Source organism: Castor canadensis, chromosome 12, assembly GCF_047511655.1.
Source record: "Castor canadensis chromosome 12, mCasCan1.hap1v2, whole genome shotgun sequence".
Taxonomy (NCBI): Eukaryota; Metazoa; Chordata; class Mammalia; order Rodentia; family Castoridae; genus Castor; species Castor canadensis.
The window spans coordinates 76722159-76747456 of NC_133397.1; the positions used below are offsets into that span (position 1 = coordinate 76722159).

The window sequence follows — 25298 nt, forward strand, 5'->3', positions numbered from 1 at the left end:
TTTTTTGGGTCAGGGTCTCACTCTGTAGACCAGGCTGACCTCAAACTCATGATCCTCCTACCTCTACCTCCTGAGCTGGGATTACAGTGGGCATCACTATGTACAGTTACAACTTTCTTTGGTTAGACATTAGTGTTACATGATGCTTCATTCATCACAAAATTTTCCATCTCATTTTTGAAGTACAAATGTTAATAATATATTGTATTCTTCAGAAAACACAAGAACCCTTGTTTTGGTGAACAATTTTGAAGCCATGAATGCAAGTAACAGAAAAGCCCAGAAGATGTTATTCTCCTTGGCAAAAAAGGTGGCACCAAGGTCCTGAGACACCCAGGACAGAAGTACCACTGACCATTTGCTCTCCCTTCTCCTTGACCTCATCCAAACAGTGGCCACCCTCCACATCCTTCCCCATGCCCTCTTTTTCTCTCCATTTTGTCTGCTACTGCCCAGATCCAGGCCCACCAAGTGTCCCTTCTGGGCATTTTAATAAGCCCTCACTGGTGTCCTGCCCTCTAGCCTCATCACTGCTACAGGACTAGAATGTCACATTTGAAACTAGTCAATTTTAATTAATTAGTTAATATGCCAGTGTCTGTTTTCCCAAGACAAGTCCATCAAAGAAAGCATGGTGCCCCTCCTCTCCAACACTGCATTGGAACTGCCTGACATGACATTTGAAAGAGAATGGGTCAACAAAACAATATATTGAAGAACAACTAAATGGATGGTTTTCAAAATGCAAAAATCAAGCTGGCAGAGTGGCTCCAGTGGTAGGACCCTTGCCTAGCAAGTGTGAAGTCCTGAGTTCAATCCCTAATATGGACCCCCCCCCAAAAAAAATCAAAACACAAAATGACATAGCATATAACTTTTTCCTGATCACCCTCCCCTGCTCCACTGTGGACAAGATTAAGTCCGTATTTCCCCATCTGACAAACAAGGCTGTCTTTGATGTGATCTGCTTCTTGCCTATCTCAGCCACTCCCATCCTTGAATTTTATGTATTAAAATATCTTGGAAAATTCCACATTCTTAGTTCCTTTATGTCTCTGTTCACTTCCTGTACCTGGAATATCTATATTAAGTATTTCCACCCTCCAACTACTTTTACCAAACTCTTTTCTCCCTTTCAAAGTATAGAGAACAATGTCTACTGTATTCTACCATACAGATTTCTCAAAGCTAAACATTTTGACTGGGCATGGTGCCTCATGCTTATAATTCCAACTACTTGGAAGGCAGAGATTGAGAGGATCATGGTTCAAGACAAGCTTGGGCACAAAGTTTTCAAAAGCCCCATCTCAAGAAACACGCCAGACATGGTGCTGTATATCTGTGATCCCAGCTACAGGGGAGGCACAGAAAGGAGGGATGTGGTCTGAGGATGGCTCTGGGCGAAATGTGGAGACTCTATCTGAAAAATACCTAAAGCAGGAAAGGGCTGCAGGCATGGTTCAAGTGGTAGAGCACCTGCCTAGCAAGGCTGAGGCCCTGAGTTCTAACCCCAGTTCCACCAAAATAATAATAATAATAATAATAATAATAATGTTAGTGGCCCAAATAATGCATATGCCTGTAAGTAAATGTCAAAACAATAAAATAAAAATTTAAAATTACATAAATAAATGAAAAAAATAATGCTAAGCATTTTTACCATATGTACTCAAAATTTCTTTACGAAATAAAGCATGATAGCCAGGGGTGGCGTGGCAGTACACTCCTGGAATGCTAGCTACATGGGAAACACAGGAAGGAGATTGCAGTTTGAAGCCAGCTCTGGGCAAAAATGTGAGACCCTATCTGAAAAATAACCTAAAGCAAATATGGCTGGGGTCATGGCTTAAGTGGTTTAGCAAGCAAGAGCAAGGGCAAACAAACAAAAACAAAGAAGAAGAGGGGAAGGGAAGAAAAGAAAAGAAATTATAAATACAGTTGATCCTCCTTGCATGACCTTCTTCAACATGCATCCTTTCTTTTCCTCTCCAGAGGCATTTGCTGTCTTGATTTTGGTGCTAACAATTCACATATATACTTGATAATTTTTATTGGGACCTTAAAAGTGCCCCTGGTCTGGATGAAGACTCCAAAGCCCAGAAAGGTCAAAGATCACATAACAAGGTAAAGGTCAAGATAGCACAAGAGCCCAGGACTCCTGATTCTTCCTAATATACCATGGTGCATCTTTTTTAAAAAAAATGTATATAAGTAAAATATATACCATCTACTCTGGCCTGAAGACAGTGCTAAACTCCTTTTAAATTCTTTATTCTACCTTGATGCATACAGTGATTTTGAGTCTTGGAGAGGTGAAGTTGACTTCCTGATGTCACCCAGCTAGCAGGCAGCAGAGGTAAAATTGGCACCCAGGGCTGCCTGTCTTCTAATGCTGCCCTCTAGTGGGGAAAGCATGGGAAAGACACAGGTTTGGAAAGAAGAACCCTAGATTTGCATTCTGTTTCCTCCATTTGCTGCCCAGATAAATCAAGGTAAAGCGAGTCCATCTAAACTACCACTTATTGAACCTTACTAAGCACCAGTCATTTAGTCTCTACAGTCACTCTCCCAGATAGATATCATTTAATATCCATTTTACAGAAGGAGAAACTGAGGCTCAGGGAGGTCATACCACCACCAAGGAGCAAATCTCCAGAGATTTCCAGATCCAGAGAAGAGGCCCTTATCGTTCCCTGCTTTTTTACTTCCTCTCTGGCCCAAATAGTTTTCTTTCATTTAAAAAATTATTATGAGAATTGTTTATACATAGCTTACCCATATCTGATTTTTTTGTGTCTATATCTGATTAAAGTCTTATAGCCAAAATATATAAAGAACTCTAAAAACTTAACACTGAGGAAGAATAGACTCCAATTAAAAATAAGCAAGAGGACTGGTGAAATGGCTAAGTGGTAGAGCACCTGCCTAGCAAGCCTGAGGCCCAGTAGCAAAAAAAAAAAAAAAACAAAAAAAAAACCAAGAGATTTGAATAGACACTTCATTAAAGAAGATATACATGTGGGAAATAAGCACAAGAAAAGTTGCTCACCACCACTTGTCATCAAGGAAATGAAAATGAAAGTAACCATGAGATTCCACCCCATACTTAAAGGCTAAAATCCAGAAATCTGTAAGTGCCAATTGCTGACAAAAATCTGCAGAAATAGAAGCTCTTATTCTTTCTGGGTAGGACTACCAAATGGTGCAACAACTTTGGAAAACATTTGGCAGTTCCTCAAAATGTTAAATACAGAGTTATCTTCTGACCAGCAGTTCTACCTTACATATATACCCAAAGGAATTGAAACTATCTACCCAAAAATTTATACAAGAATGTTCCTAGCATCTTTATTCACAATAACAAAAAAGTGGAAGCAACCCCAAAGTTCATGAACTTTTGAGTGGGTAAACAAAATGTGACATATCTACCCAATAGAATATTATTTCGTGATTTGGGGAGGGGGGTGGTACTGGGGTTTGAACTCAGGGCCTACACTTTGAACCACTCCACCAGCTCTTTTGTGTGATGGGTTTTTTTCAAAATAGGGTCTCTCAAACTATTTGCTTGGGCTGGCTTCGTACCTCGATCCTCCTGATCTCTGCCTCCTGAGTAGCTAGGACTATAGGCATGAGCCACTGGTGCCTAGTTTATTTGCTGAATTTTTAAAAATATGGGATGCTGACACACTGTGACATGGATGAACCTTGAAAACTATATTAAGTGAAGGAAGCCATTCAGTAAAGGTAATATATTATGCATCCATTTGTCTGAGATGTCCAGAATAGCAAAATCCATAGGAGAAGAAAATGGGTTAATGGTCACTCTGGGTTAGAAAGAGGGGGAGAGGAGAGTGACTGCTAACAAGTATGGAAGTGTAGGCAGTGTGGGCAGTGTGACAACCTTTGAAATGTACTGAAACCCATTGGATTATATACTCGAAAAGGGTTGAATTTTATGGTATGTGAATTACATGTCAATTAAAATTATTAAAAAGATAAACTTGTAAAAAACAATGAAGCAAAGGCAAGAGACACTGGAAGGGAGGCGACAGAGCCAGTGTCAGAGGTGGTGTATTTTTGGTACAAGCAGAGAGGCCTGGCTGAAGTGTTTTTGCTCAAAGATTCTTTTAATGACCTAGTTAAGAATGGCTTATGGAAAGGCTGGTTGTGTTCAAAGGACTAGGTGAAGGGCTGAGATCAGGTGTAATGTCTGCATCCTTCCTGTATTCATCCAACAACAACTACAAAATTCCAGTAAAATATATGAACATCGAGAAAAAAGATAAAGTGCTAAAAGTTTTCAAAAGGAAGGCAATAAAAAAGAAAGCAACCAAAAATCAAATTGACACAACTTTTGGACAGCAATACCAGAAGCAAAAAGCAATGGAATCTGGTTTTTAGATTTTTTAGGTAACCTGAAATCACAAATCTCCTTGAGGAAAGTGTGCTTCATCACACCAGTCTTGGTGTTGCTTTCTTGGATAGAAGACTGGAAGCACAAGCAACAAAACCAAAATAGACAAGTGGGCTAAACGAAAGAGCTTCTGTACAGCAAAGTGAACCAAACTTGCAAACCACATGTTTTAGAAGGGGTAAATATCCAAAGTGTGTCAGTATTTCTACAAGTCAATCACAAAGGGCCCAAACAGTCCAATTTAAAAATGGGCAAGAAACCTGAACAAACATTTTTACAAGACATAAAAATGGCCAACAGGTAATACAAAAAGATATTCAACATCATTATCAGAGAAGTGCAAGTCAAAACCACAATGAGGTTTATCACCTCATAGCTGTTAGAATGGATATTATAAAACACAAGAAAAAAGAAACAGAAAATAATGGGTGTTGGCAAGGATGTGGAGAAATTGGAACCTGTCTTCCCTGTTGTTGAGAATAGAGAATGGTGTAGGTGCTATCAAAAAGAGTATTGGTAATTCTCAGGAAATTAAAACTAGAACTACAGTGTGCACTAGTAATTTCTTCTAGGTATTTAGCCAAGAGAATTAAAATTGGGACTGAGGATATAGCTCTGAGGTAGAGGGCTTACCTAACATGTACAAGGCCCTTGGTTTGATCCCTAGCAACACACACACACACACACACACACACACACAAGAACTGAAATCAGGACCTTAAAGAGTTATTTCCAGTCCCACATTCATTGTAGCATTACTTGCAATAGACAAGTGGTAGAAGAAACCCATAGTTCTGCTGATAGGTAAATATCTAAAGATAGGGTGTATATGTACAAGGGAATTTTATGTAGATTTAAAAAGAAAGCTATCAGCCAGGCATGGTGGCACAAGTCTGTAAACCAAGCACTCAGGAGGCTAAGACTGGAGTTCATCTCAGCTAGGCTGGGCTGCCTAGCAAGACCCTATCCCTTCCCCTAACCCCAAAAAAGAAAGAGGTCTTGTCACATGCTATATAGTGTGTGTGAACCTTGAGGGCATTGCTGCTAAGTGGAATAAGCAAGTCAGAAGGACAAATACTGTGTGATCTACTTATATGACGTACGGGATATGGAGTCAGTGGGTGTGTCATGATAGCCTGTTTACTGGTACCTACCACTCAGTGCTGGAAAGAGGTACCTGGCTGTCCCTCTCCCAAGCTCTAATTATGTACTGAAGAACTTTTGTACCTGAAGAACTTTCAAGCCTCAAGATGGACATGATGAGGGCTGGTGGAGTGGCTCAATTGGTAGAGTGCCTGCCTAGAAAGCGTAAGGTCCTGAGTTCAAATGCCAGTCACATAAAAAAAAAAAGGACTGGAATGGTGAAATACCTGTCTTTATTTTTAGATTGGGTTTTGAATTTACAATCCTCTTGCCTCCACCTCTCAAGTTCTGAGCTTATAGGCTCTTTTTTCTTCCTTCCTTCCTTCCTTCCTTTCTTCCTTCCTTCCTTTCTTTTATGGTGGGACTGGGGTTTGAATGCAGGGCTTTGCACTCGCAAAGCAGATGCTCTTCCACTTCAGCCACACCTGCAATCTATTTTGTTCTGGTTATTTTTGGAGATTAGGTCTCAAAAACTATTTCTACAGCTGGACTCAAACTGTGATCCTCTCAATTTCAGCCTCCCAACTGGCATTCTTTATTGTGCTAAAATATAACATGTAGTGAGCTTAATGTATGCATATTAAATAAAAATCATTTAGGAAGTCAGAGGATCCCAAGGTGGGAGCACACACTGTGACCAAAAAATTTATGTATGAAATGTGTGAATATATGAAATGCGTGAAAAACCCTCACTGACCAGAGTGTTTGCCTAAGTAAGCTTCAAAGTGAATGGAGACCATAAGACTGAAGGCAAAAGGAACTTTATGTAAGCGCTGGACTCTAATTGGTAAGGTTGTTTCCCATGGGAATATAGGATAACAATTTTGAAGTCACTATACATATGTACTAGAATTAAACAATTGAGAATTGGAAAACAGAATTGGGATTCAGGTTTCTCACTGCTGGGGGTGTTACAGACAAGTGAGGGGAGGATGCAATGATCCCTGTGATGTTAGGCTAGAGTGGTACACATAAATCTGAAATCATGTTTAGCTTAATATAGATACAGAGACATATTTAAAGATGTGTCTAATTGCGTATATTTCTTTTCTCCATCAGCAGAAGGGCCCAGGAGTAATGACATGTCAGTAGCAACAAGCAGACCAGTGTCCAGATCTCACTGTCTAAAACCGTTCTTCAATAAAAGGAACCAGGGCTCCTGGAGAAATGGTTGATTCTAGGCTTGAGGCAGGAGATACAAGATGAGCCTGGAGCATCTTTTAGTGGCAGAAAGTAACACACACAACAATGGGACTGTGTAAAAGGGACACAAGGGTCGACCTAAAGAGCTCTCAATGGGCAAGGATGGAGCAACCAGAACAAAATGAAAATAATGTAGTCTGAATTATACCCAACAGAACAAACATCCATTTACCCATAGTAATCTCAATAAAGACGAAATGACCAAGTGGGAGAGAGTAGATTGATCCCCACAGCAGAAGGATTCGTTAATCCCTCCAGGAGGTGGAGTATAAGTGCGCTCTCCTCACGTGTGGGCTGCACATAGTTACTTCCAAGAGTACAGAAGAGAAAGGGGAGTAACATGATAACTTTACAGTAGAGAAACTTAAAAGCATACCCGTAGCCAGGTGACCAAAGTGATCAGAAACAAGTCAAGTTCAGGTATGTACCCTTGATATGAGTGATGGTGGTCTATATGATCTTGTGGTCAAAACCCCAAATCCAAGTCTAATCATGAGAAAAACAGCAAAAAGCAATTGAGAGGTTATACAAATTAGCTGGCCAGAACTTTCAAACCCATCAGATCTTCCTAAACAAGGGAATTCTGAAAACACTCCAGAGTAGCCTTAGAAGACATGACAAGAAAATATAATGTGGAATCTTGGATGAGATCCTGAAATAGTGAAAGGACATAGGCGAAACAGCAGAATAGAGTATGGCTTTAGTTAATAATTAATTATCAAAATTCTTTCATTAGTTGTGACAAGTGTACCAGTATTTAGAGATAGGGTCTTGAGGTATAGCCCAGGCTGGCCTTAAACTTGCTATCTTCCTGCCTCAGCCTAAAAAGTACTGGGATTGCAGGTGTACACCATCACACCTGGCTGCAAATGTACCATATTAATGTAAAGTATTAATAAGGAAAACTGGGTATGGGGTATATAAACTTTTTGTACTATTTTATAAACAAAAAGTAAAAACAATTTATTGAAACTTATACTAATAATTTTTAAGAATTATAGAAAAAATGTTTTAAATGATGCAAAACTGTTTCTTTTTGTGTATTGGTCTATGAATTTTAACACAAGTACAAATTTGTGGAATGACCATCACAATCAGGATATGGAATAGTTCAATCACTCCCAAAAACTCTTTCCTGCTATCCTTTGGTAACATCACCCAAACCCCTGGAAACCACTGCTCTGTTCTTCACTACTGTAATACTGCCTCTTAAAAATATTATATAAGTGAACCAGGTGCCTGTGGTTCATACCTGTAATCCTAGCTACTTGGGAGGCTGAGATGGGGAGAATCACAGTTTGAGGTTAGGCTTGGCAAATAGTTCACAAGACTCCATCTCCAAAATAACCACAGCAAAGGGATTGGAGGTATGGCTCAAGCTGTAGAGTGCCTGCTTTACTAGTGTGAAGTCTTGAGTTCAAACCCCAGTCCCACCAAACATATAAATTTGGATTAGGGGTATAGCTCAAGTGGTAGTACACTTGCCTAGCAAGCACAAGACCCTGGGTTCAATCCCCAGTATTACAAAAAAGATCAAATAAATGAAGTCATATGGCATGTGCCATTTTGAGTTGTCTTCCTTCTCTCAGCATTATGCTTTAACATTACTGCCCATTTTGATAGCGTGCTCCTTTTTATTGCCGAGGAGTATTCCACTGAGTGAATAGGCTGGTTTGTGTATACATTCACCTACTGTAAGGTTTTCAGTTTGGGATGATTATGAACAGAACTTCTATAAACATTCATGTTCAGGTCTTTGTGTGGACACCAAGAACAGAATGGCTGGATCATGTGGTAAGTGTACATTCAACCTTATAAGGGACTACCTAACTGTCTTCCAGAGTGGCTATACTCTCAGGTGTTCATATCAACAGTGTGTGAGTTCTACATGCTCCCACGACCTCATCAGCACTTGCTATTGTCAGTATTATTTCATTTTAGCCACTTACGTTTTATGATTTAATTATACTTTAGATTTTCACAAACAATGAAAAACAACAAACAACAACACAAGAAAAACAAGAGTAGAATTGTTTTAAGCTTTTGTAAATCTCTAATGTCTGACTTAATAAAAGAAGATGGATTCTCCTTTCAGTTTGTGCATTCAATCTCCCCTTAGTGCTAAGGATCCACCCCAGGGTCTCATGTATGCTAGACAAGTGCTCTCCATCAAGCTACTCCCCCAGCTGAGGCTGCCCATGCTGACACAGAAGTGCTGGAAGTCCTGTGCACCACCACAATGTTCACTCAGTCATTCATGGTTTTATTCATCACACTTACTTGGCATGACTATGTCACAGGAATTGTAGAATTAGCATGCTCATAAACACAATAAACTCAAATCAAGTGTTACAACTTTCAAACCACATCTGTCAATTCATACATGATAAGGTGAATGTGCCCCAAATACTGATGCTAATCAATATTTTTCACTCTTGCCTGGAGCTCAGTGGAAGACCTTGGCAGAGCTATAGGATTCAGGAACGCTGAATTCCAGTTCCTGCAGGTTAGGACAGGTAGTGTGTCCTGTCCCAAATGTCTGGCAATAAGCAAGAGATCACAGCTGCGACACTCGCCCTGAATGCCCACATGAGTTCATTAGACTCAGTTCCAGCCTCTCCCTGCCGCTGAGGATGGGGTACAGGAGGGGCCGTAGATGTGAGCATCTAGGTGGGCTGCAACAGCTGGCAACTATTCAGGTGGATCAGGGGAGGGAAAGACTCAGCTTTATCTTAGTGGGTCTGCCCTGGAGGGCAGCTGGGCATTCATTCACAAATGGTCGACCTTGTCATCTAGACATGTTGCATAGATTCTGCTTGTAGAAGAGGTAGGGAAAACCTTGTCCCTACCGCCCTGACAAATCTGCCTGATGACTGGGCCCAGTGGGGAGGGGATTTGCCCAGCATGCTGGGCGGAAGTTACCCTGCCAGAAAACCTGGGCTTTAATTAAAGCCATTAACAAGAATGAAGCCAAAGACCATGGCCCTCGGCAGGCCCCATCCACCAAAAAGTCTGGGTTTTAAAACATAGTAGCTCAGTCTAGAAGCACACATTCCAGAGGAATCTTCACTTGTAATCACTCCCTAACCAATTCTGTTTGGCCTCTGGGGTAATCAATCATCTGGATTTGCCTGGAAATCAAGTTATTTTCCAAGATGTAGGATCTTAGTGTTAAAACTGAATGGTCCCAGGCAAATCAGAAATGGATGGGCACCCTACCATTTTCCTGAGCTGCTCTGACTACTTATGAGTCACTGATTTATACCTAATTCTCTTGGATGCAAGCCTTGTTCCCAAATTTCGCTGTAATAATGACTACCATTTATTGAGGACTTACCACCAGGAACTGCAGAAAATACTTTCCATTTTTTTCCTCTATTAATCCTCCTACTAATTTTATTCTTATTTCGTACATGATGAAATTCAAGATTAAGTAATTGCTTAGTCTTACATCTCTCTGATGCAGTGGGCATTGTAATCATTCTGCCTATAGATGAATTGACCCACCCAGGGGACAGTACCTGTCCTTAAAGGGAGGGGGTTTTTGTCCTGCAAAAATTATAGAGGGGGGGTAGGGGGGAGAAATGGCCCAAACAATGTATGTACATATGAATAAACGAATTTAAAAAAAAACAATTAGAGTATGTATGCTTTTTTGGTGTGTGGGATTTGTGACTTTCTGCTACTGTGGTCTTATTTTTTTAGCCAGAAGCAAAGTTTTGTGTGTGTGTGTGTGTGTGTGTGTGGTAGTAGGGTTTGAACTCAGGGCCTCACTCTTGCCAGGCAGGCACTCTGCCACTTGAGCCACTCCACCAGCCCTTTTTTGTATTGGGTATTTTCAAGCTAGGGTCTCCAGAACTATATGCTTGGGCTGGCCTTGAACCATGATCCTCCTGATCACCGTCTCCTGAGTAGCTAGGATTACAGGTGTGAGCCACCAAGAGCCCTGCTCAGAAACACGGTTTTGACGGGTTGGAAAAGTCAGAACCAGGACTCTGGATCAAGGTGGGCCATCTCAGATGTCAGATTGTTGCAATGCTTTGATGCACAGTGGTCTCAGGGCTTTGCTCTTGTGATCCCCACCATGTGGCTTGAGGTTTGAGGCTGTCCCCACTCTCCACATGAGGCGAAAGGCAGATTTTCAGTAGCTATCACCTCTGCCTTCTCAAATCCCTCCCCAGCATCCCCTGCGGCAGCTGCAGGCACCTCTGCTTGCAGTAAACATGACCTTTGCCTTCCACGGCCAACCTGACACTGGCATGTGCTTCTGATCTGTAAACACGATTGTTTTCAGTCTTCTGCCTGAATTTTGTTACTGGGATCCTAGCAGGCAGCAGGTCTGTGTTGATCTGTAAACACTACCCCACTCCTCCTTGCACAGAGGTTAGGATGCTGTTTGTTTTTGTTACTTTACAGTAAGAGGAAAAGATGGTCTGTGACAGGCGGCCACACTTCCCCTCCCTCTCACACGTCTGCGAAGATAATCCCTCCTCCTTCTCTGCAGGTGCACACATAGATTTTGCCCTAGACCAGGAAAAGAATCAGCACAAGTCTCTCTTGAGTGTATAGCATCTCTGGATGACAGTGAAGACCTTGGTGAAAACAGTTCAGAGAGTGAACTGCTGCTGTGTGGAACAGCCTGCATGACTCCTTGCATGGAGGAAGGGACTCTCCCAGGAAATAGCCTCAGGCTACCTGATCACGGTTCTGCTGTTGTACTGATTATGAGCAGCCCGGGACAGACTGTGTGTGTCATTCACAGATTTGCATATTTCTGTTTGTGTGAGTTGGAACCACTTGAAGTCTCGTCCTGTAATACCAGTGTTTTCTGTTTAAGTGGGTGGATTTCTTTTTCTCCAGTTTGTATTCTGCCTATACGGTTATGATCTTTTAACAGAAAGCAGAAAGAAGCTGGTGAGATGAAGTTTTCTAAGAAATTTTCCAGAATAATGATTAGCTTACAAAATTTACAGTAATTCAATGTAAATTTCAATTTTCACTAACTCTAGTTATGGAAAGCAAAAATCTAAATGAGTATGTTATTTCTTGTATAAAGCTGCTATCAGGGATATTGTGATTTAGGAAAACATAAAGTTTCATACGTATAATACTGTAGAGACTGTGATTAGTGATTTCTCTCTAATCTACCTTTTGGAAAATGGAAAATGAAATTAAAGAACTTGGTCTGATTAGATGAGAAGAGCAGAAAAGAAAAAAGGAAACAACTTGCTAGGGGTATAGCTCAGTGGTAGGGCGTGCGCTTAGCACGTGCAAGGTGCTGGGTTTAATCCCCAGCACTAAAATAAAATAATAATAAAACATTCCAAAATTAAAATGCTGGAAGATGAATTGTGAAGTAGTACTCAGAATGAAGTCTGTTAATAGGAGTTATTGCTCTAGTTAGCAAAAAGGGAACTTTGATGCTTATTTTTCTTCCATTGTTTGTTGTAAAAGAATTTTTTTTCTTGCAGCCCAGGGTCTTCCATGTGTTAAGCACAAGCTCTAGCACTGAGCTATACCCTACACCCAAAAAACATTCCTTTAACATAATGTTCTAAAACAACTTGATAGGGCGAGTTTTATTTTGATGAGGTAGAGAGACAGAATGGACAATGAGCTAGAAGTAAATTCAATTACAGTCTACAAATCTAAACTTGGAAAGGGTAAAATAATTCAGTGTGGTGGCCTGAGCACGTGTGTTTAATTGAAATAATGGAATGTACAATTTTAAAACTATGAAGTTGTGACAGTTCTGAAAAAACAAGTACAAGTGACAGCAAAGAAATGTTAAGAGATTTGCTGGAAATTAGAAAACAGATGTGAACAAGTTCACAGAGAAAACACACCTGAACCAGATACAGTGAAGGGAAAGCTAAGGAAACTCCAGATCTTAATTTCAATGTACCAGGCCAGGGAGCTGTCCAGTGGTAACTGCGGAGAAATTAAAGAGCTCTCCTGCTCCATCCTCACTCAGTGCATCCAAAGGGGCGTCATCCCCAGGTCAAATGAACTGGAGGGGAGGGAGGAAAGGAAGGAAGGGGAAGAGAGGAGAGGGGAGAGTAGGAGAGGAGAGGAGAGAAGAGAAATAGGAACAAACAACCAAGGATAACCAGGTTCTTAATAACAGCCAACAACATGAAACAGAACAATCTAGATGAACAAACCTAACCAATCTTAAGGAATGGATGTTATATGGAACCAAAAAGAAATGAAAAACATTCTTGGAACTTATAAGCACAACGCCAAGCTTCAAAAATAGTAAATCTCGTGTATCTTGTTCCTGGCCCCTTTCTCATTGTCTGTCTGCTTTGGGGTCACCATAAAGTAAGTAACTTTGCTCCGCTATGCACTTCTGCCTCCATAGTCCAGAAACATGGGCTGAAAAGCTCTGAAATTGTGAGACAAAATGAATCTTTCTTTCCTTTAGGTTGTCACAGAGGTGAAATGAAGAACACACTATGGTTCAAATTTCAGGCTTAAAAATAAAAGCTGAGCTGGGCACTGGTGGCTCACGCCTGTAATCTTAGCTGCTCAGGAGGCTGAGATCAGCAGGACCATGGTTTGAAGGCAGCCAGGGAAACAGTTTTGAAAAACCCTATCTTGAAAATACCCAACACAAAACGGGCTACTGCTTGAGAGGCTCAAGTAGTAGAGTGCTTGCCTAGCAAGCGTGAAGCCCTAAGTTAAAGCCCCAGTACCACCAAATAAATAAGTAAATAAATAAAATAAAAGCTGAAAGTAAAAGGAAGAGGAACAAGATACACCAGATGAATCCTAGGCTAAAGAGAGCTAATGTGAGCCAGGCACTAGTGGCTCACACCTGTAATCCTAGTTTTTTGGGAGGCTAAGATCCAGAAGATTGTGGTTTGAGGGCAACCTGGGCCAATACTTTGCAAGACCCTATCTCCAAAATAACTGGAGTAGAATGGACTGGAGGCATGGATCAAGTGGTAGAGTGCCTGCTTTGCAAGGGTGAAGCCCTGAGTTCAAACTCCAGTCTCACACACACACACACACAAAATGGTGAATGGTCAGGCTAACTATCATTGTGGCCAACTGAAACTTAATGACCCTGGAGAAACTTTGAGAGCCAGTGCTAGACATATGGCCAATAGTCACCCCTCAGGAAGCAAGGGAACTGGAGTATCAGACACTCATTTCCATCAACAATGTAAAATTTTGTTCTCTACAGGGAGGTATGAAGAATTTTAAGGCAACTATTATTACCATCCCTAATGAAATAAAGCAAATTATGCTCATAATAAAGGAAAATATAAGAAATCTTGGTAGAGAAATATAAAACATAAAAGGACCAAGTGGAAATTCTATAACTAAAATATACAATACCTAAAATTTAAAAGTTCACAGTAACCTTAGCTAAATTGAGGTAACAAGAAACAGTAAGCGAACTTGAAGATAGATCAATAGACATTAGACATTATTCAATACGAGAAACACAAAGAAAAAACATTGTTAAAACTGAGTAAGACTTAGCCCAGGTGGTAGAGTTCCTGCCTAGCAAGCGCAAAGCCCTGAGCTCAAACTCTGGTACTGCCAAAAAAAAAAAAAAATCTTCCCTTTTCCTCAGCTGCTGTCAAGGTGCTTGGTTCTTCATCTTCTACTAGCATGGTACCTGGTAGTCATCACCATGGCCTCTGACTCCCAGCTATCTGCCCTCATGCTGCACAATGATGAGGTGACCTTCACGGAGGAGAAGATCAGTTTCCTCATTAAAGCAGCTGGTATGAATGTTGAACCTGTTTGGTCTGGCCTGCTTGCAAAGGCCCTGGCCCATGTCAACACCGGAGCTTCATCTGTTATATAGGATCTGGGGACCCCGCTCCAGCAGCTGGTGCTGCACCCTGCTGCTGTAGCAGAGGGGAGGGTAGAAGCAAAGAAGAAAGGGTCTGATGATGACATGGGCTTTGGTCTTTTTGACTAAACTTCTTTGCAACATGTTCAGTAAAAATCTGGACTCTGAAAAAAAAATTGGCTAGTGGCTTTAGCAGCTATTAGACAAAATAAAATGGTCGAATAGATGTGTAACTATAATACCATAAAGGAGAGAAAATGAGGCCGGGCACAGTGGCTCATGCCTGTAATCCTAGCTACTCAGGAGGCAGAGATCAGGAGGAACAAGCTTCAAAGCCAGGCCCAAGTAAATAGTTCGTGAAACCCTATCTTGAAAAACCCCATCACAAAAAATGGCTGGTGGAGTGGCTACCCCCCCCCAAAAAAAAAGAAAGAAAAAGAAAAAATATATGTAAACAAACAAAAATATTTAAATTATCTAAAGAAAAAACTGCCAAATAAGAATTTTTTATCTGGTTAAAAAAAAAAATCCTTCAAGAATAAGGGTAAGACAAGTGGTAGAGCACTTGTCCAGTACATCGAGGCCCAGAGTTTGAGCATCAGCACTGCAACAAACAAACAAACTCTCCTTCTTCAATGTGATAAATGGTATATTCTTTAAACTACAGTAAACATGATAGGCTGGGCATGGAGGTGCATGCCTGTAATCCCAGCCCTCGGGAGGTGAATTGCAGACCAGTCTAAGCTACAAAGCAAGACCCTGTTCCAAAAACAAAAATTAGGGGGATGAGGGAGGCTGATGTGGAGAGATGATGGGGGTAATGTAAATGTGCACAATATAAGACTAATCAGAATTGTTACTACAAATTCCCCCCATATAATGAATATATCTAATAAACAATTTACAAAAACAAAACAAAAATTAACTTACACCCCCCAAAAAAAATTCCTTTGCCTGTTGACCCTCACTATAAATAAGTCATGCTTAATTAAAACATTATCAGATTTAAACAAACCTTTTTATAAAGAAATAGCATTAGAAATGGCAAATATTTGGGTAAATAAAAATACAATATAATTTTTACTTTTTTCTTCTTAATTTCTTTATATGCATATGATGCAGAGCAAAAATTAGAACATTTTCTCTGGCAATGTATAACCTAAACAGATATTCAACATACAACACTGTAACATAGCGGACGTGAAGGAGATAGAACCCATGTGGTTGCCAGGTCTCAGTATTTTTCCATGAAACAGAGCAACAGTTAAGTGGAATGTAAAAATATAAAAATGGCCACCCCTGCTCCCTGTGTGACATGAGGCAAGCAATTTTGCTCTTCCACGCTCTGCGCACTGTGATGCTCTGCCTCACCACACCCCAGAGACAGCAGAGCCAATCAGCCATGCACTGAGACTGCTGAAACCCTCTAGAGCTTGGAAGAAGGTTTGAACTCTCTTGAACTAAGTAAGCCCTGAATATTCTTGGACAACAGTGAAGAAGGAAAGACATTGGGATAAAGGAGTCAGACGTGACACTAATGTAGAGAATGAGAACTCCAGAAGCTGATTATAATAATTGTTTTGGTGGTCCTAGGGTTTGAACTCAGAGTCTCACACTTGGCTGTGCAGGAGTTTACCACTTGAACCACATCCCCAGCTTGATTATATTTAAGACACATAAAGATAGTTATATTATAAACTACCAAACTGGATCAATAAAGAAATTGAAAAGCTGGGAGCTGGTGGCTCACGCCTGTAAACCTAGCTACTCGGGAAGCAGAGATCAGAAGGATCAAGGTTTGAAGCCAGCCCAGACAAATAGTTGGAGAGACCCTATCTCAAAAAAACCCTTCACAAAAAAGGGCTGGTGGATTGGTTCAAGGTGTAGGTCCTGAGTTCAAGCCCCAGTACCACAAAAAAAGAAAAGAAAGAAATTGAAAGAGGGCTGGCAGAGTGGCTTAAGTGGTAGTGCGCCTGCTTACCAAGCATGAGGCCTTGAGTTCAAATCCCAGTACTGCCAAAAAATAAAGAAAAAAATTGAAAGAAATGTGAAAAGTATAAAAATGTAGATTGCAAATACCTTATAAAATTAATAAACAAAATCTATTAAATTTTATGAGTAGTTTCCAAATATGTTTAAAATATGAATCAAATTCTTTTACTTTTTTTTGTTTGCTTATTTGAGAAAGGATCCTGCTGTGTGCTCTCAAAAGCTTTGCACTTGCCATGTAGCCTAGGCTGGCCTTGAACTCTCAATCCTCCAACCTTAGCCTCCAGAGTAGCTAGGATTACAGATGTGAGCCATCAGTGCTGGGATTATGGCCATGTGTCACCACACACAGTGCCCCTACTTATTTTGAAGATTCTGGAGAGGAGAGGGAAGGGAATAGGAAGGGAGAAAGGGGATGGGTGGGGGGAGGAAGGGAGAGGTTGAGATGGGAGGGAAGAGGAGAGGAGGGGAGGGGAGGGGAGAAGAGATATGAACAGACAACCAAGGATAACCAGATATTTGATAACAGCCAACAATATGAAACAGAACAATCCAGGTGAACAAACAGAACCAATCTTAGGGAAAGGAGTCATATGGAACGAAGAAGAAAAGAGAAGCAGTCTTGGAATTATAAGCACAATGTCATCTTTCTGTGGATCAGCTTCACCCTTTATCCTCTCATCTCTCTCCATATGTGGATATAAAAATATATTCATACAGATCATATGTTTGTATATGTGTGTGTAAATATACTCTTTTTTTTTTTTAGATTAACCACCTATGTGACCTTTAATTTCTTGATTTGGGTGGAATTTTTCCCACCTTCCCTACCGTCACCACTCCTGCTTCTCTGTGTGCCTGCCTGTTGATCTCTCTGGCTATGATTACAGTTAATTTGATTGTGCACACTCATACAAGCACAAGCACGCCACTCCTGTGGTCACACTCCCTCATATTTACTTCATTCCCTGTCTACCAATAACTGTCTATGGTCAATGTATTGATCCATTTAGTTTATTTGTTGCCCGCACCTGCCAATAGCACTTGACCTAACTACATTCTACTTTCCTCATTTTACACACGAGGTTCCTAGGTTCAGACAGGCAGTGGGCTTTGTCCACATCCACTATTGGCTAGCAGGTGCCCTGCCCCTGGCTCTGTGAGCTGCATACCATTTTTCTATCCTTCACTCAACCAAGCTTGTCCTCCTTGCCTACAGCCAAAGCCTTATTTTCTTCATTAAAATTCATCTAACTTCTATCAAACACCTTTGTGCTAAGAAGCAGAATTAAAGTTAATAGTTTAATGAGTGACATGTGTATTTCCTCATGAGGATGTAACAGGAACCCCCAGGGAGTGGGATGGGAGCTGGATTACAGACCCCATCACAGGTGTAGTTGTTTCTCGGGACTTGAGGGGGAGAACGGAAGCGATCCGGTCACTTGGGGATAAACCGGCCTACAACATCCAAAGATCATGCCTTTGGGGCCCTGGGAGTAACAAATGTTGCCAAGTCTCAGACCCAGCAGGACCGCCTCCCTCTCCTTTCTTCCAGGAAGTTCAGTCCTTTAGGGAGACAGCTCTGTTACCCAACACCCAGGCGGGAGAAGCCAGCCACCCCATTTCTGCTGTCGGTGATCTCATTAGAGTGAATGAGATGAGTCAACAGTCGCACAAAGACCTTCTGGCCTGCAATCTGAGAACAGGTTTAGGAAGAACAAAGCAAAGGGGAGAAATGTAACCAAGAACTATCTCTTTATTGCTTTTGAGTTGTTTAAGGGGGTTTTAAGGGATTAAGGCTAAAGAACTGTTGACTCTGGGGAGAGGAGCCGGGTGTCAGTTGAACAGAATAGAGGCCTTTGTGCTGACTAAGAGGAGAAGCACATTAAAAGAAAATGTCACAGCAGCCAGCTCTCAGGGGGAGGGGCTGAAGTTAAAGGGGAATGGGAAGGCCAGGCTGCCAGCCCATGGGGAGAAGCCATGGTTTAGCAAGACCTTTGGGGTTCCCGTTGGTTATGAACAGTAAGCCAAGGACTACCAGTTTTCCCCTGCCCCCTCCTCCCAATCCCTTCCCAAATTCTTGACTGAAACCTTGGGAGGAAGCTCACCATAGCCCAGCCGCAAAGGTGGCTAAGCCCCAGGAGATATGGAAGCAGTGAGCCAGCACATCCAGAGCACTAAAGGCTCCAGACTGCCTCAGTGAGGCATGTAAGACTGACTTAGAGCCTGTGTGATAGGTTCCACCCTGTTCCTTTCTTCTCTCTTTTTGTACTTCCTCCCTCCCCATAGGACTTTGTTTTTACCATTGTGCCAGCCTGTGTCTGCCTGACTTTATCCTCTCCCTCTGTCTTATTCATGTCTGTTTATCCTTCTCTGGAGATGTTTCCCCATAAAGATACTGTGGATACAATCCCAACTCCCTCAAATGGATGCAATACCAAGAGGGGATTTCCAGTGATGAGAAATTTCCTTGTTACCCTCTTCTCAATCCCCACCTGTTACACCCACAGCCAAAGGAATTGAGAACAGATAAGGGCTCTGGGCAAAAGAATGATTTATGTTCTTCTTTCAAGTGAGCAGCCTCAAAAAGCCCAACAATGCTTTCTATTTTTATCCTCACCAGATGCTTCCCTCCCCTTCTTCCAGCAAGCCTGTCAGGTAGAGTTTACCTCTATGGGGAAAATCCACCATAACTATGGAGGTGGCGGGTGTGCGGAAGGACTGCCCTTAATCTTTCCCTCCATACTGACCTGTCCTCCTTCCAACTGTCCATACTCATTTCCTTCTTTAAAGCCTCTCCAGAACTTTCTGTGTTGTCCAGGCCCTGCTGCTAGGAGCCTGGAAATGATGACTATTTACATTTATTCACTCTTTTCCTCAGCTTTCAAGTGGAAAGCTCTGAAGGGATTTGGGAAGGCTATGATTCTCACTCCTTTGAGGACAAGGACATTTAAATCAGCTGGGAAGCCTTGTAAAGCATCCATTCTTATCCAAGGTATGCATCAAAATCACTCAAAGTTTTAAAACTTAATTTTCTATAAAAATCTTTCCAACCCAGAAAATCTTGATGCTATGATGTTGAGACAGAGCTTAGAGATTTTTCTTTTCTTTTTTTTTAACTTCCCTAATGATTCCTGATTGATAGACAGACTGACATAGATATTTTTTGCTTGTATCTCCAATACAAAGTAAAACGGAAGTATCTAGTTATTATCTCATTATTAAGTTCACATGAACAACCACAATTATCAAAGAACATAAATCTTGACAGTAAAAAAGAGACCCACAGGCTCTCTTCTGGGCACTGATCTTTTGTTAGAAACTTGGCTAAGGTTTCAAATCACAACAGCCAAAGCCAAAGATAGTCTATACTCATACTCAGAGTTTGTCATTTGTGATGACAAATGCATTAAAAATCTTTAAAAGCAGAAATCATGGAGGAGAACAGCCAGACACATGACATCTGGGCGTAAGCAAGAGGCCTTTCTGTTTTGTCTGTGTGGTACTACCCTGGCAGTTGATAAGAAAGGGACTAGTTCATCTGGGTGCCAGTGGCTCATGCCTGTAATTTTAGCTACTCAGAAGGCAGAGATCAGGAGGATCGAGGTGTGAAGTCAGTCTGGGCAAATGAGTTCACAAGACCCTATCTCAAAAAAACCTAACACAAAAAAAGGGCAGTTGGAGTGGCTCAAGATGTAGAACTTGAGTTCAAGCCCTGGTACCACAAAAAAACAAAAAAAGAAAGGGATTAGTCCAGTGGTGAAAGTCTGTAATGGAGTGAATGGAGCTAGGGTGCATGGAAATCCAGAAGCCATAGCCATTTTAAGAATAAGCTGTCAATGGAGGTGGGGATGGGTAGTATATACTCAGTTCCTTGTGGCTGAGACTAACAGTTATCAGCCATGACGTATGCATCAAGCCTTACACTTTAATCTATGCATCTCCCCCATTTAAGCTCATGCTCCTTGTTATGGAACCCTAGAACATTCACAAGCGTATCAGCCTCAGGAAGAAAGCTGGAGAGGGAGTGGCATGGGATGATTCAGAGAGATGAACAGGCCTTGTAGACTGTAAGGCATGTTTGCAGTGTGGTCTCTGGGTTGGGAAAGCTTTAGAGGACTTGATGCCTTGATTTATATTTCTAAGAGATCATGCTGGCTGCTTTGGAGAAGAGTTCAAGGGATTGGCAAGGATGCCTGTTAAAATTTTCTGCAGATGCGCAGGCTAGAGGGTCTGGTGGCTTGGACCAGAGTGGTAGTGAAGGACAGAGTGAGATGTGGAAGCATTTTGGAAATCAAGATATTTTTGGAGATATTTTTAGTAGGACTCACTGAAGGATTTAATATAAAGAGTAGGAGGAATTAAAAATCGAGATGCCTGTAGTCCCAGCACAAAGGAGGCCGAATTAGGAGGATCACAAGTTTGAGGTCAGCCTGGGCTACACTGGGAGACCCTGACTGGGGAAAAAAGATTTCTATGTATTTGTACTTGAGGAACTAGCTAGGTGGTTGTACAATTTACCATGGTGAAGTAGGGATGAATAGGCTTGAGTGGGTGCTATGACGATAAGAGGAATTGCGAGTTCTGTTTTGGCCATGCTAAAGTTGAGATACTTCAGTTACCAACTGGAGAGAGGTCAAGGAGACAGGGAAGCATACGTGTAGAATTCTCTGGTAAACTGGGGCAAGAGGTATGCATCTGAGGTCCACTAGCATGTAAGTATGGCTTGAGGCCAGTGCTTTATCTACAGTGAGAATATAAACAGAGAAGTATGAACTTGGGGTCCAGCTCTGGTTCACTCCAAAATTTCATACCGACCGAAGGGCTTGTATCAGCTAAGGTCAATCTGGGAGACAAAACTCGCACACCTCATATAAGTAGGTAGAATGCAATATACAGAACTATTAACTACATATGGTGTGGTTAAGAAAGGGAACAAAGACCAACTCTACGATATCATCGGCATAGCAACCCACCTCTACAGCTCAGACAACAAAAAGAAGAGAGTGGAATCTTTTTTTTTGGTTCCAGTACTGGGGTTTGAACTCAGGGCCTTGCACTTTCTAGGCAGGTGCTCTACCTCTTGAGCCATATCTCTAGCCTGAGAATGGAATCTTTAAAACTTAGAAACTCAGAGAAGGGGTGCCCTTCTCTGTTTAAACAGGCCTCTGAGCAGATATCCCTGCACTACTAGGGATGATGGGTACAATGAGGCTTGTTTGTCAAATGTTGAACAATACATAAACTAGATTCAGCTTCTGCCATAGGAAGGAAATGCTGTGCTGGGTGAAGAAACCTCACTGGGATGATGCTCCTGGGCATCTGAAGAAACATCAGGGAGCAACGGCCTTCTCCTGCCTCCAACCCTAAAGGCAAGCTCTAGTGCTTTCTGTTGGCAGAGCCTATAACCAGGGAGATGGAAAGCAAAGAAGAAATGTGGTCTGCAAGGTCCCAACCCCAGTATCACAAAGCTAGAGACAATGACTTACTAGCAGTCCAGCCCTTAGGACATGCTCTGCACATAAATGGATAACCAGACAACAGCAAAACAACTCTGCAGTGCCTTCTAGAACAACTATCAGTGGACAAAGATGCTCTTACTACCCCCAACTAAGGAGATGACAAATCACTGTGTTCATCTCTGGCCTAGGTCGATTACTTCTTAAATTCACTCAAAGTCCTATCTAAACATTCTGTTTCCTAAATACTAAATTATGACATTAATCTCTCATCAAACTTGTATGCAATAATAAGAGAAATAAGGAGACAGAAGAGAATGGGTAATATGTACACACACCCCCCAAGTGAGGAAGCAGATGGGTGCATCTATTACAGTCTTAATTCTGCGAATGATCTTGAAGTTGGGTGTGATATTCACGAACTTCCTTCTTCCACTCCCTGGTCAATATTTCCTCTACCTTCAGCCAGGGCCTCAACTGATCAGGACCCTTTACCTGGTACAGCAACACAAATCATTCTCAAAAAGTCTGAACCTTCAGGGCTCTTGTCTGTTTTTGGTTGCTGCCGGTTTCCACTAACTTTCACTGTTAGCGATGTCCCAGGGAATCTCCTACCTTCCAAACATTGACCTTGACGCTCCTGTGGTGCCAGCAGCAGTTTGATTCCCTCTTGGAAAGCTGAGATCTGTCTACGAAGAAGCGTACCACCCTTCCTTGTCTGTTGGGTCTTGGCATAGGAAACCTAAAATAAGCAGATGGCCAGTTTCATCTACCGGTCCAGTGGAACTAGTAATGTATCCCTTGGTGAAAGCATTCTTTTGGGGGTAATTCATTACGATTTCAAACTCAACAGAGCTCAAAATGTTGGGGATGGAAAACAAAAGTTCAACAAATGGGTTATTAGATGTCATAGTAGCAGAACTCACCCTCATTTCTACCTCTTGACTCATGGATCCATGTATTCTGGCAACAGGAGAGGAGGCACTTTAAACTGACCTCTGATTTAAAGCATACACCTCATCCTATAATTATAACCCTATCTGCTTCAAAACTTGTCTCCTAGCTGGCACTGGAATTAAGACTTCAGTAGGTTATTTGGCGAGCTGCTTTAAGGTTATGGGGTATATGAGAAAACAAACTAATTCATTCCAGAGGCATAAGCTCACTGACATTCTTTTTTGGCTCTAAAATGAGTTCCTTAGAATGTGAACAGAGTAACCATGAGCATGGCCTTCCTACCTCTATGGATTGTGATTCTTGCAAGGGTCAAAAGACAAAATTACGGCTGGGTGTAGTGGTGCATGCCTATAATCTCAGTACTCAGCAGCCTAAGGCAGGAGGAACAAGAGTTGAGACCTGCCTAAGCTGCATAGGGAGGTCCTGTTTAAAAAACAAAGAAGCCAAATTACAATTACAAATTTAGTTTAAAGGTCTTAATTAATTTTTTTCTTTTTAAAGTTAGCTAGCATTTGTTGCCCTTAATGCAGAGAAACTAAAGCAGATACCTTAAAAGCAACTGAGGCCAATAGGAAAAGGGGAACAGGAACTAGAGAAAAGGTGAGATCAAAAAGAATTAACCTAGAAGGTAACACACATGCACAGGAAATTAATGTGAGTCAATTCCCTGTATAGCTATCCTTATCTCAACCAGCAAAAACCCTTGTTCCTTCCTATTATGGCTTATACTCTCTCTTCAACAAAATTAGAAATAAGGGCAAAATAGTTTCTGCTGGGTATTGAGGGGGTAGGGAGGAGAGGGAGGGGGCGGAGTGGGTTGGTAAGGGAGGGGGTGGGGACAGGGGGAAGAAATGACCCAAGCCTTGTATGCACATATGAATAATAAAATAAAATAAATAAATAAATATACCTAGAATCGGGAAAAAAAATTTTTTTTCTTTTCCAGTTTTAGAATCAGGCAACATCTCATTCTGCAAAATTAATGAGTGTTTTAATGAATAGAGCAGAAGAGGTTGGCTTTTTTAGGCAGAAAAGGGCTGAGGAGAGCAGACACAGAGGAAAAAGTAGATTGTTTCAAAGTTCCCTTCTTATAGGGCTAAAATAGATGAGGATGACTGGAATCTCCTGTGTTTCGGGAAACCAGCCCATTTCAAAGTTCATTTTGATCACATGACACTTAGCTCAAGTGACTCCATTCTGGTTTGGTCTGGTCTGCCAGGGCCTGGTGCAGGAGGCTAGTTCAAAACAATGCCTCCTGGGCCAGGTGCCAGTGGCTCATGCCTGTAATCCTAGCTGCTCAGGAAGCAAAGATCAGGAGGATGATGGTTTGATGCCAGCCGGGGCAAATAGTTCGCAAGACCCTATCTCAAAAACACCCATCACAAAAAAGGGGCTGGTGGAGTGGCTGAAGGTAAAGGCCCTGAGTTTAAGCCCCAGTACTGAAAAATAAAAAAAAAGAAAGAAAAGAAAAAAGAAAAAAAATGCCTCCTGTAACCTTTGTTTAACACAAGGGAATCAAATTATTATCTATAATATGTGTCAATTCCAATGAGAATAAATCTCTGACTCTCCATGATGAAAGGAGCACAAAACAATCAATCTTGCACAAGGACTGGCTGAACTCCCTTGGGCAATGGTACCATCTTAGGGCCCAGTGTGGGTCTCCATCATGCAAGATAGGTACTCAGTAGCATCAGTATCCAGATGAAAATCACTGAGAGAAAGTCCATGTTGTTACATCTATGCCTGGTCCCATCCCTGCCACCATACACCTTTGTTGATGAGACCACTGAGTAAGTAATAGAGGGACTAAGGAAAGGCTGATCAGCCTTCATGAAATGTACTTGAATATTGAAAGCCTCTTTTCAGTGGCTACTCTGTGGTGTGAATTCAGAGAGGACACAAATATCATATGGTGTGCCCATTTCTAAGAATTCATCCATATTACCTCCTCCCCAGAACTCCTTATTGCCAATCTTTTAACCCTTATCTTTTCAATATCCTGGCCATCTTGTAAAACCATTAATAACTTCATATGCATCAGTGTTGATATGTGCTTCAGGTCATCTCTAAGTCAAGACAAAGTGGACATGCAAATATTCCACTCAAAATTTTATCCACCATGAGCCTTGTCATTCAATTCCATCTTTCTCCTGAGAGAAGCTATAATGCTATAACTGTCCATTTTCAGTTGACAGGTTATGTAGAAAAATTGATAAATGAGGCCACTGCTTTTTCTCCTCAGTCAACTGATGATAAACAGTTGCTTGTGAGAACACTGGAGTATATTGTTGGATGGAAGGCAATACACCAAAAAGTA

The 25298-nt window shown here is 41.5% G+C and overlaps 1 pseudogene; it reads left to right on the plus strand.

The window, feature by feature from the left end:
* Positions 1-14408: 14408 nt before the first annotated feature.
* On the plus strand, positions 14409-14702 carry LOC109681019 (large ribosomal subunit protein P1 pseudogene; annotated as a pseudogene).
* Positions 14703-25298: the final 10596 nt, after the last annotated feature.